A 12,858-nucleotide genomic window follows, 5' to 3' on the forward strand; every position below is an offset into this window, starting at 1 on the left:
GGTATGTACAAGACGCCTTAATCCACTTGACCATCACGACCGGACATAATGAGGTGATAGCCGAGGCTATTTGAACCACCCCACCGCCGGCACTCGGATAGTAATCTTGGGCATAGCATTTTACCAAATCACCTCATTCTTTGGGGCACACGTGAGGAACACAAATGCGAACAAGCCTGAATGGTCCCCAGGACAATATGCAACTGAAAACTCACACCCCAGAAGTGACTCGAACCCATACTCCCAGGAGCCATGCAACTGGTATGTACAAGACGCCTTAATCCACTTGACCATCACGACCGGACATAATGAGGTGATAGCCGAGGCTATTTGAACCACCCCACCGCCGGCACTCGGATAGTAATCTTGGGCATAGCATTTTACCAAATCACCTCTATCACCTCATTATGTCCGGTCGTGATGGTTAAGTGGATTAAGGCGTCTTGTACATACCAGTTGCGTGGCTCCTGGGAGTATGGGTTCGAGTCACTTCTGGGGTGTGAGTTTTCAGTTGCATATTGTCCTGGGGACCATTCAGGCTTGTTCGCATTTGTGTTCCTCACGTGTGCCCCAAAGAATGAGGTGATTTGGTAAAATGCTATGCCCAAGATTACTATCCGAGTGCCGGCGGTGGGGTGGTTCAAATAGCCTCGGCTATCACCTCATTATGTCCGGTCGTGATGGTCAAGTGGATTAAGGCGTCTTGTACATACCAGTTGCGTGGCTCCTGGGAGTATGGGTTCGAGTCACTTCTGGGGTGTGAGTTTTCAGTTGCATATTGTCCTGGGGACCATTCAGGCTTGTTCGCATTTGTGTTCCTCACGTGTGCCCCAAAGAATGAGGTGATTTGGTAAAATGCTATGCCCAAGATTACTATCCGAGTGCCGGCGGTGGGGTGGTTCAAATAGCCTCGGCTATCACCTCATTATGTCCGGTCGTGATGGTCAAGTGGATTAAGGCGTCTTGTACATACCAGTTGCGTGGCTCCTGGGAGTATGGGTTCGAGTCACTTCTGGGGTGTGAGTTTTCAGTTGCATATTGTCCTGGGGACCATTCAGGCTTGTTCGCATTTGTGTTCCTCACGTGTGCCCCAAAGAATGAGGTGATTTGGTAAAATGCTATGCCCAAGATTACTATCCGAGTGCCGGCGGTGGGGTGGTTCAAATAGCCTCGGCTATCACCTCATTATGTCCGGTCGTGATGGTCAAGTGGATTAAGGCGTCTTGTACATACCAGTTGCGTGGCTCCTGGGAGTATGGGTTCGAGTCACTTCTGGGGTGTGAGTTTTCAGTTATATATATATATATACATATATATATATATATATATATATATATATATATATATATATATATATATATATATATGCAGAATAGCCACATGTGAAAAATAGAAAATGCTTAACGCGTTTTCGGCTAATTCGCCTTCATCAGAGCAAAGTAGAATGAAGATAAGATTGCTGATCAAACCTTTATATCCGCCTGGGCAGATCACCTGACCACCAAAAATAAGTGGAGGAAAGAAAGAAGGTAACTGCAGAAGGCCTATTGGCCCATACGAGGCAGCTCCTATTAATATCTCCAAGTGCCATACGTGTTAAATGATTGCTATATTGTTTTGACGTGCTATATTGAGGCTTAAATAGGGATCCAACTTGTACATACCGGGGCTCACATTAAGGCTGTTGCTACAATGTTTGATCAGAGCAGACTCGATCACGTTTCGTTCAACAAAATCCTTACTTTTAATAATACATTTTGCCCCTTTGAAGTCGATAGAATGATTACATAAGTTGGAATGTAAATACAATGCACTGGATTGCTGGGCTGTACGAATAGCATATGAATGCTGTTTTAAACGCGAGGAAAGAGATTTACCTGTCTGGCCGATGTAAACACATGCACACTCATTACAAGGGATGGAATACACACAACCTGCTACAGACGAGGGCGAGTTCTTAATTGACATGGACTTAACTGTATTATCATTTTTGAACACTAGATTAATATTAAGGTTCTTCAGGGCTGGGGCAAGATTTACTAGACCCTCAGAATATAGTAATACCAACGAATTTTTCAGTTCTGGTTTAGACTTAGTAGTCTGTTTGTAGAAAGTCCTTTTTGCTTGACCAAACGCAAGATCCAAGATCGATTTTGGGTATTTTAACTTCTTCCCAATTTCAAATATATTTGCTATTTCTTCGTCGAAAAATTCCGGACTGCAAACTCTCAGTGCTCTGAGAAACATACCAGAAAAAACTGCCCGCTTGACCTGAACATGATGATTTGAATAGAAATGTACATACGAGCACACATTGGTAGGTTTACTATACACACTGAATTTGAAACTCCTACCAATTCAATGAATCATGATGTCTAAAAAAGGCAGAACACCATTCACTTCGTTCTCAATTGTGAATTTAATTGACGGAACCAGCGAATTAATTTGATTGAGAAAATCAGTTTCGTCATGATTAACCGGCCACAAGCACAAAATATCGTCAACGTACCTGTACCAAAGCAAATTTGAGGGTAAAATCCTGGGAAGGATAGTTGTTTCGAAACATTCCATGTACAGATTGCTCAAAACAGGGGAGAGGGGATTACCCATCGCCATGCCAAATGTTTGTTTATAAAATGAATCATTAAAGCTGAAATAATTATCTTTAATGCACAATTTTATAAGTTCAATAATGGTGTTAGTAGGCAAAGTTAAATTATACCTTGGGAGTAGATCCCGTAAGAATGACACAGATCATCAACAGGAACCTTAGTGAACAGAGCCATCACATCAAAACTCACAAGTTTAAAATCATAATTTAATTTCAAACTAGACAACTTGTTAACCAAGTCCAAGTTGTTTGTTATGTGTGAGTTGGAAATGGAACCTTCTACTGGAGACAAGACTTGGACAAGCCATTTGGAAAGTCTATATGCCACAGATCCAACAGAACTAATAATAGGTCTTGCAGGATTATTCGGTTTGTGTGTTTTAATAAGCCCATATAGATATGGGAGAGAAGGGGAACGACTTAAAAACTTAGGAATCAACTCTTTATCGTTCTTGAGCACGGTTTTAAGAGTTTTGTTGAAATGAGCAATAACTCTTTCAATAGGGTCACTATTAACAGGTAAGTAAGTGTCTCTGTCCTCCAATAACTGGTTCATTTTTTGGACGTAGTCTTCTATGTCCATGATGACAACAGCATTGGATTTATCAGCTTTAGTGATATGTAGAGAGTTATCTTTTTTGAGGGTTTTGAAAACTCGCATAAACCTCTCTGGACAATTAGGCACAGTACCCTTAAGTAAAGAACCGTACACCATTCCCTTGCAAATATTGATGTCATCAGCTGAAATCTCACTAGATTTCTCCAAATTGCAAAAACTTTTGGCAATATTTGCATAATTCACATCTCTATTTGATATGGAAAAACTCAGACCGTAACCAAGAGCAGTCATCGTATCATTATCAAGTTGTTTACTAGAGAGAATAATAACAAAGTTAGGGTTGGCGTGTTTATTCCAATCACTTTGTTGAATGAGCCTATTTAATTTTGAATCAAGCTTTGTACTTACATTCGTGCAGGCAGATCTCATAGCGGTGTAACAATAATCCATCATCGGGTGATTCCATTCCAAAAGTACAGCTTGAGAAAATGAATACTTACGGCTGTTCAACACCTTAAAACATTCCCGTACTTCTAATTTAAGCAAATCAATATTTTTACCATGGTCCCCAGGACTATATGCGAATGAAAACTCACACCCCAGAAGTGACTCGAACCCATACTCCCAGGAGCAACGCAACTGGTAACTACAGGGCGCCTTAATCCACTTGACCATCACGGCCAAATCATCAAATAGCCTCGGCTATCACTTCCTTTTTGACGGCCGTGATGGTCAAGTGGATTAAGGCGCCCTGTAGTTACCAGTTGCGTTGCTCCTGGGAGTATGGGTTCGAGTCACTTCTGGGGTGAGTTTTCATTCGCATATAGTCCTGGGGACCATTCAGGCTTGTTCGCATTTGTGTTCCTCACGTGTTCCCCAAAGAATGAGGTGATTTGGTGAAATGCTATGCCCAAGATTACCATCCGAGTTGCCGTCGGGGAAGTGGCTCAAATAGCCTTGGCTATCACTTCCAATTTGACGGCCGTGATGGTCAAGTGGATTAAGGCGCCCTGTAGTTACCAGTTGCGTTGCTCCTGGGAGTATGGGTTCGAGTCACTTCTGGGGTGTGAGTTTTCATTCGCATATAGTCCTGGGGACCATTCAGGCTTGTTCGCATATATATATATATATATATATATATATATATATATATATATATATATATATATATATATATATATATATATATATATATATATATATATATATATATATATATATATATATATATATATATATATATATATATATATATTAGTATATTTTGGTAGCAGTCTTTCCTGTAGACATATATTATTATATATGGCCGAAAAAGTAAGATTAATAATTCTAACACGAATTTTCTCAATCTTTCGTACATTTCTTTTCACTGTTGGAGGTAATTCAAAAATCAATTCTCCAAAATTCATTTTTATTTCTAGTCTGACGCGACACTTGAGCGCGTTTCGTAAAACTTATTACATTTTGAAAGACTTTACACATACACAACTGAATAGAACTTACATATCTCCGATTTGTTTATATCTACTTTTGAGTGAGGTGGATGGGGTGAGGTGGTATTTAATAGGGTATTAATTTCATCAACACAAGACAAAACACGAAACAATGGGTATTGAAATGGAAGTGATTGTAGAAAGCCTATTGGTCCATATTTCTTGATGCTTCTATATTGGAGCGGAGTCTTGAGGTGGGTAGAATATAGTTGTGCATTAATTGGCTGTTGATTGCTGGTGTTGACTTCTTAATGTGCAGTGCCTCGCAAACGTCAAGCCGTCTGCTATCGCTGTATCTATCGATGATTTCTGTGTTGTTTACTAGGATTTCTCTGGCGATGGTTTGGTTGTGGGAAGAGATTATATGTTCCTTAATGGAGCCCTGTTGCTTATGCATCGTTAAACGCCTAGAAAGAGATGTTGTTGTCTTGCCTATATACTGGGTTTTTTGGAGCTTACAGTCCCCAAGAGGGCATTTAAAGGCATAGACGACGTTGGTCTCTTTTAAAGCGTTCTGCTTTGTGTCTGGAGAGTTTTTCATGAGTAGGCTGGCCGTTTTTCTGGTTTTATAGTAAATCGTCAGTTGTATCCTCTGATTTTTGTCTGTAGGGATAACGTTTCTATTAACAATATCTTTCAGGACCCTTTCCTCCGTTTTATGAGCTGTGGAAAAGAAGTTCCTGTAAAATAGTCTAATAGGGGGTATAGGTGTTGTGTTAGTTGTCTCTTCAGAGGTTGCATGGCGTTTCACTTTCCTTCTTATGATGTCTTCGACGAAACCATTGGAGAAGCCGTTGTTGACTAGGACCTGCCTTACCCTACAGAGTTCTTCGTCGACTTGCTTCCATTCTGAGCTGTGGCTGAGAGCACGGTCGACATATACGTTAACAACACTCCTCTTGTACCTGTCTGGGCAGTCGCTGTTGGCATTTAGGCACATTCCTATGCTCGTTTCTTTAGTGTAGACTGCAGTGTGGAAACCTCCGCTCTTTTCCATGACTGTTACATCTAGAAAGGGCAGCTTCCCATCCTTTTCCATCTCGTAAGTGAAACGCAGCACGGAACTCTGCTCAAATGCCTCCTTCAGCTCCTGCAGATGTCTGACATCAGGTACCTGTGTAAAAATGTCGTCAACATACCTGCAGTATATGGCCGGTTTCAAGTTCATGTCGACTAAGACTTTTTGCTCGATGGTACCCATGTAGAAGTTTGCAAACAGGACACCTAGGGGAGAACCCATGGCGACCCCATCTACTTGCTTATACATGTGCCCATCCGGGCTCAAGAAGGGTGCCTCTTTAGTACAAGCTTGGAGTAGTTTCCTCAGAATATTTTCTGGTATGTCAAGAGGAGTTCAGGCTGGATCACGATACACTCTGTCGGCTATCATCCCGATTGTCTCGTCCACAGGTCCGTTGGTAAACAGCGATTCTACGTCCAACGAGGCTCTTATCCCTGTGGCCCGTGTGCCCCGCAGTAAGTCAACAAATTCCTTTGGAGACTTCAGGCTGAAGGCGCAAGGAACATAAGGAGTCAGCAGGCCGTTGAGTCGCTTCGCCAGTCTGTACGTGGGAGTGGGTATCTGGCTAATGATTGGCCGAAGTGGGTTTTCAGGCTTGTGTGTCTTGACATTTCCATACGCATATCCAGGTTTATATTCCCCAATGATCTTTGGCAGGTGGAGTCCGGATTTCTTGGCGTTCACAGTTTCGATCAGTTTGATGACCTTTGCTTTCAATTCGGCTGTAGTGTCCTTCGTTACCCTTTGGAACTTAGTTTGGTCAGAGAGTATGAGGTTCATTTTCGCCAGATATTCGTCTTTTTTAAGAATGACATATGTGTGTATATATATATATATATATATATATATATATATATATATATATATATATATATATATGTGTGTATATATATATATATATATATGTGTGTATATATATATATATATATATATATATATATATATATATATATATATATATATATATATATATATATATATATATATATATATATATATATATATGTGTGTATATATATATATATATATATATATATATATATATATATATATATATATATATATATATATATATATATATATATGTCGTACCTAGTAGCCAGAATGCACTTCTCGGCCTACTATGCAAGGCCCGATTTGCCTAATAAGCCAAGTTTTCCTGAATTAATATATTTTCTCTATTCTTTTTCTTATGAAATGATAAAGCTACCCATTTCATTATGTATGAGGTCAATTTTTTTTTATTGGAGTTAAAATTAACGTAGATATATGACCGAACCTAACCAACCCTACCTAACCTAACCTATCCTATCTTTATAGGTTAGGTTAGGTTAGGTAGCCGAAAAAGTTAGGTTAGGTTAGGTTAGGTAGGTTAGGTAGTCGAAATACAATTAATTCATGAAAATTTGGTTTATTAGGCAAATCGGGCCTTGCATAGTAGGCTGAGAAGTGCGTTCTGGCTACTAGGTACGACATATATATATATATATATATATATATATATATATATATATATATATATATATATATATATATATATATATATATATACATATAAATATACATATATATATATATATATATATATATATATATATATATATATATATATATATATACATATACATATACATATATATATATATATATATATATATACAAGAGTTGTTACATTCTTGTACAGCCACTAGTATGCGTAGTGTTTCGGGCAGGTCCCTGGAATACGATCCCCGCCGCGAAGAATCGTCTTTACTTCTAAATACACATTTTACTGTTGAGTTAAATAGAGGCTACAGTTAAGGATTTGCGCCCAGTAAATTCTTCCCGGCCAGGATTCGAACCCATGACAAAGCGCTCGCGGAACGCCAGGCGAGTGTCTTACAACTACACCACGGAGGCTGGTATTGTCCAGTCTGCCGGAGACTGGATTGTCCATTCATTTAAAATAATACAGATCAGCTACATCCTATTGAAGGCTCGTAGTTTTGTTTTAAGAAATATTAGTTGTTCTGAGTAAATTATAATAAGCGCTATAAATTATTACATAGAATAATAGTGCTTCACTACTCAAGAATATATACACTAATCTGTACATGAAAAATCTTTAAAGCATGTATTGTAGGAACGTCAACAGAAAACGATGTTACGTTGGAATGTCTATGGGGTAAACTACTGCAAACAGAATTGCATAGAGTCTACTACCTACTGTAGGATGGGCATAGGGTCCACTACCACCTGTTAGGTGGGTAAGGGTTCCATACCACTTGTAGGATGGGTTTAGGCCCAATAACTACCCATAAGATGGGTATGGGGGCTACTACCGCCTACTGGATGGGTATGGGGGCTACTACCGCCTACTGGATGGGTATATGGTCCACTACTACACACAGGATATGTATGGCGTCCACTACCGCCTGCAGGATGGGTATGGGGTCCACTACCACCTACAAGATGGGTATGGGGATCCACTAGCACCCACAAGATGGGCATGGGGTCCACTACCACCCACTAGATCGGTATGGAGTCCACTAGCACCCATTAGATAGGTATGGGGTTCACTACCACCCACTAGATGGGAATGAAGTCCATTATCACCCACAAGATGGGTATGGGGTCCACTAGCACACACAGGAAGGATATCCGGTCCAATACCACCCACAGGATGGGTATTGGGTCTACTACCATCTACAAGATTGGTATGGGGTCCACTACTACCCACAGGATAGGTATAGGGTCCACTACCACCCACAGGATAGGTATAGGGTCCACTACCACCCACAGGATGGCTTTGGGGACCACTACCACCCACAGGATAGGTATGGGGTCCACTACCGCCCACAGGATGGGTATGGGGTCCACTACCACCCACTAGATGGGTATGGGGTCCACTAGCACCCACAAGATGGGTATGGGGTCCACTAGCACCTTCAAGATGGGTATGGGGTCCACTAGCACCCACAAGATGAGTATAGGGTCGACTACCACCCAATAGATGGGAATGGAGTCCACTAGCACCCACAAGATGGGTATGGGGTCCACTAACACCCACAAGATGGGTATGGGGTCCACTACCACCCACAGGATGGGTATGGGGTCCACCACCACCCACTAGATGGGTATGGGATCCACTAGCACCCACAAGATGGGTATGGGGTCCACTACCTCCCAGAGGAAGGGTATGGGGTCTACTACCACCAACTAGACGGGTAAGGGGTCCACTAGCACCCACAAGATGGGTAAGGGGTCCACTAGCACCCACAAGATGGGTATGGGGTCCACTCCCACCCACAGGATGGGTATGATGTCCAATACTGCCCACAAGATTGGTATGGGGTCCACTATCACCAACAGGATGAGTATATTAGGTCCACTCCCTTCCACTGGGTGGGTATGGGGTCCACTATCACTCATGGGCTGGGTTATGGGGGCAACTACAGCTTACGGGCTGGGGTATGGGGTCAACTACAGCTCAAGAATAGATATAAATTCCACTACTTCCCACGGGGTGTTGGTGTTGGGAGTGGTGGTGGTGTTGGGAGTGGTGGTGGTGTTGGGAGTGGTGGTGGTGTTGGGAGTGGTGGTGGTGTTGGGAGTGGTGGTGGTGTTGGGAGTGGTGGTGGTGTTGGGAGTGGTGGTGGTGTTGGGAGTGGTGGTGGTGTTGGGAGTGGTGGTGGTGTTGGGAGTGGTGGTGGTGTTGGGAGTGGTGGTGGTGTTGGGAGTGGTGGTGGTGTTGGGAGTGGTGTTGGTGTTGGGAGTGTTGGGAGTGGTGGTGGCGTTGGGAGTGGTTGGGAGTTACAAGTAGAATGTTGAATTTCAAGAAAGAACAAGTATATACTATGCCTAAAGCACTAATACGCACAGCGCTTTGGGCAAGATCTGGGAAAAACCTTAAAACTAAGACTTAAGACTAATTGAGATCATCAGCATTAACTGAACTGACATATGTTGACATTTAGGAGATAAGGTAACTTACAATTCAATTTCTTTCTTTATTATGCATCCTATCCCCATCCCGTGGGCGGAGGTGTAAAGGATTACAGAGGCACATAATTGGTTCAGGAACTGAACCCTCTAGTTCGTTTAGCAAAGCAAATAACACTCTTTTGACACTAGTTACACAATTATTAATGTTATATATACATGTACACATACTCATACATACATGTACATATATATATATATATATATATATATATATATATATATATATATATATATATATATATATATATATATATATATATACATATATTTGCATACACATACATATTCAATCACCTACAAAAATACACACATCAATAATCTTTTGTATCAAAAGTCATTCAACAAGAGGCTCAACACAGTCACTATACAAGACACTTTACATCTATGGTAAGTCACACAGTTACTAGTTTTGTTGCACACCCACCCAACTGGGCGGCAGCTTTACAGTCATGTGCTCCACACCCACCCAACTGGACGGCAGCTTTACAGTCATGCTCCACACCCACCCAACTGGGCGGCAGCTTTACAGTCATGTACTCCACACCCACCCAACTGGGCGGCAGCTTTACAGTCATGTGCCCCACACCCACCCAACTGGGCGGCAGCTTTACAGTCATGTGCTTCACACCCACCCAACTGGGCGGCAGCTTTACAGTCATGTGCTCCACACCCACCCAACTGGGCGGCAGCTTTACAGTCATGTGCTCCACACCCACCCAACTGGGCGGCAGCTTTACAGTCATGTGCTCCACACCCACCCAACTGGGCGGCAGCTTTACAGTCATGTGCTGCACACCCACCCAACTGGGCGGCAGCTTTAGAGTCATGTGCAGCATTACCTACAGTAAGCAAATTTTGGATACTTCGCTAAGATTTCGGGCAGCACATCATTATGAATGAAGTACTTACACATTTCTTGTACACCATTGATTATGTTATCTCTGAATTCCGCGATTTTCTCACATTCCATTATATAATGACGCAAAGTATGCGAATAGTTCTGCTGACAGAGTTTACATTTAGTCAGATCTACATCAGCAGATGTTACAAACTCCCAGAGGTACTTGTAGCCGAGCCTAAGCCTAGCAGTGGTAACATCTAGAAGTCTGCTAACCTTATTGGATGACCCATAGATGTGCGGTACTTCCTGCACAATAAAATGATGATAGATGGAGGAACTGGTGTGAATTTCACTTTGCCTCAAGTCTCCGATATTCAGTTAATGTTCCTGGAATATTACTGCTCTCAGGCTGCTCAGGGGCAGTCTAAGTTGGTAATCAATTCCCTCTTTACGAGCAAAAATCTTTGCCAACTCATCAGTTCTATCATGCATTCGGAGACCAATATGGGAAGGAATCCACAGAAGACAGACTCTGACTCAATCATTGATTATTTCATTATATCTGTGGCTAGCTTCAGAGATAAGCACGTCACAGTTATGCCTTGGGGAGCTGAGAGCAGTCAAGGATGACAAGGAGTCACTTACAATTAGCGTGTCAACTTTGGATTCATATACGCACTCGAGTGTAAGGATTATGGCAACCAATTCTGTTTGAAGAGTGGAGGCCCAGTTACTTAGTCGCGCTCCGCACTCATGGGAAACCATCTCTTCCAGCCACAACAACTGCACTTCCAGCTCCACCATAGGACTGATAAAGGAAGCGCTCTCTGACTAAAGCATCAATTTGGCTTAAGGCATTGTACTTTGCTTTTTGTCGAAGCAAGGCTTGTTCTTTAATCAGTTTCTAGGGTGGGAAAGGGTTGACAGCAATTTGGAGAGGAGTGATCTCCCATGGGGCAGGAAAGTGTCGTTGTTGTCTCTCTTGGTAGAGGTGATGAATATTATACATTCTGAGCGTAATGACAGTTTTGGTAATCCGTTTTGAGGGATGCTGACCTTCAAGGAAGAAGGCTTGGAGGGCTTCAGTGCAGGGGTTAGGGTGGGTTAGCCTAAGCATCTTAATACCAATTAATGCATTAATTTCAATGATACGATCACTTACACATGAAATATTCAGTTCCTTCCTCAAGTTTAGTAATTTAGTTGTACGGGGGCATCCGAGGATAATCCTCATGGTTTCGTTTTGCAACTTTTCCAGCCTTTCAAGCATTCTCTCAGGCACTAGAGCAAGCATGGGTGAAGCATAATCAATCAGAGACCTAATATATGAGAGATACATCATTTTGCCAATTCTCACATTTGCGCCATAGCTTGGATGGTAGCCTGCCACAGCCTTGAGAGCACGGAGCCTCTCTCTACATTGACGACCCAGTCTGGCTACAACATTGCGGTACAGTAGAACCTCAAGACCAAGATATTTGTATCTGGTTACATAGTCGAGCAGAGAGCCATCATACAACTGCATTTTGCGAGCGGCCCCACCCCGTCTGGGTGGGTGTCGGTTCAGGATCTTTGTTTTCTCTACTGAGATGACTAAGCATAGTTCCTGACATGTGTACAATACAGAGTTCAGAACATTTTGGATGTTGGTATACCCATTGGTGTGGATCAGTATATCATCCGCATAGCTAATGTATGCTGGGCCTTCTAGTTACTAAGTTTAAAAGTACATTGATTATCACATTGAACAGAGTAGGACTAAGGACACCTCCCGGTGGAGTGCCAAGTTCAAAATCTCTCGTTACACTCCTATGCCCTTGGAACAGTACAGATGACTTCCTGTTGGATAGATAGCCTCTTATCCACCGTAGAAGTCATCCTCCAACATTCATTTTAGCAAGTTTGCTCAGAATGACGTGTGGTTAGTAATGTCAAAGGCTGACTTAAGATCTAGGAAAGTGGTGTATGACCTATCAGTATGCAGGGTGAGTAATGTGGTAATACAGTGATGTACACTCTTTCCATGCGTAAAGCCATATATCTGGGGAGACAACATATTATTAATTCTGTAAATTAGACGGTTGAGAACCATCCTCTCAAGACACTTACAGAGACAACTAGTGAGGGAGACTGGGCGAAAAGCACTCGGCTGGTGAGGTTTAGGAATGGGAATAATAAGACTGTTGGTCCATGACTGAGGAAGCTTCCCAGTTACATAGCTCATATTATACAATTGAAGCAAGGGATTCCCTGGAACTAGCAGAAGCATATGTAGTATGCCGTAAGTAACTCCATCCTCCCCGGGGGATGTAGCTTTGCCTTTATGTAGAGCAGAGTCTAGTTCGTGTT

The 12,858-nt window shown here is 42.0% G+C and overlaps 1 pseudogene; it reads right to left on the bottom strand.

Moving 5' to 3' along the window:
• The window catches only part of LOC138366200 (uncharacterized), a 154,559-nt pseudogene extending 143,285 nt beyond the window's left edge, over nucleotides 1–11,274 (bottom strand).
• Between the last annotated feature and the right edge of the window lie 1,584 nt (nucleotides 11,275–12,858).

Source organism: Procambarus clarkii, chromosome 2 (assembly GCF_040958095.1).
Source record: "Procambarus clarkii isolate CNS0578487 chromosome 2, FALCON_Pclarkii_2.0, whole genome shotgun sequence".
NCBI lineage: Eukaryota > Metazoa > Arthropoda > Malacostraca > Decapoda > Cambaridae > Procambarus > Procambarus clarkii.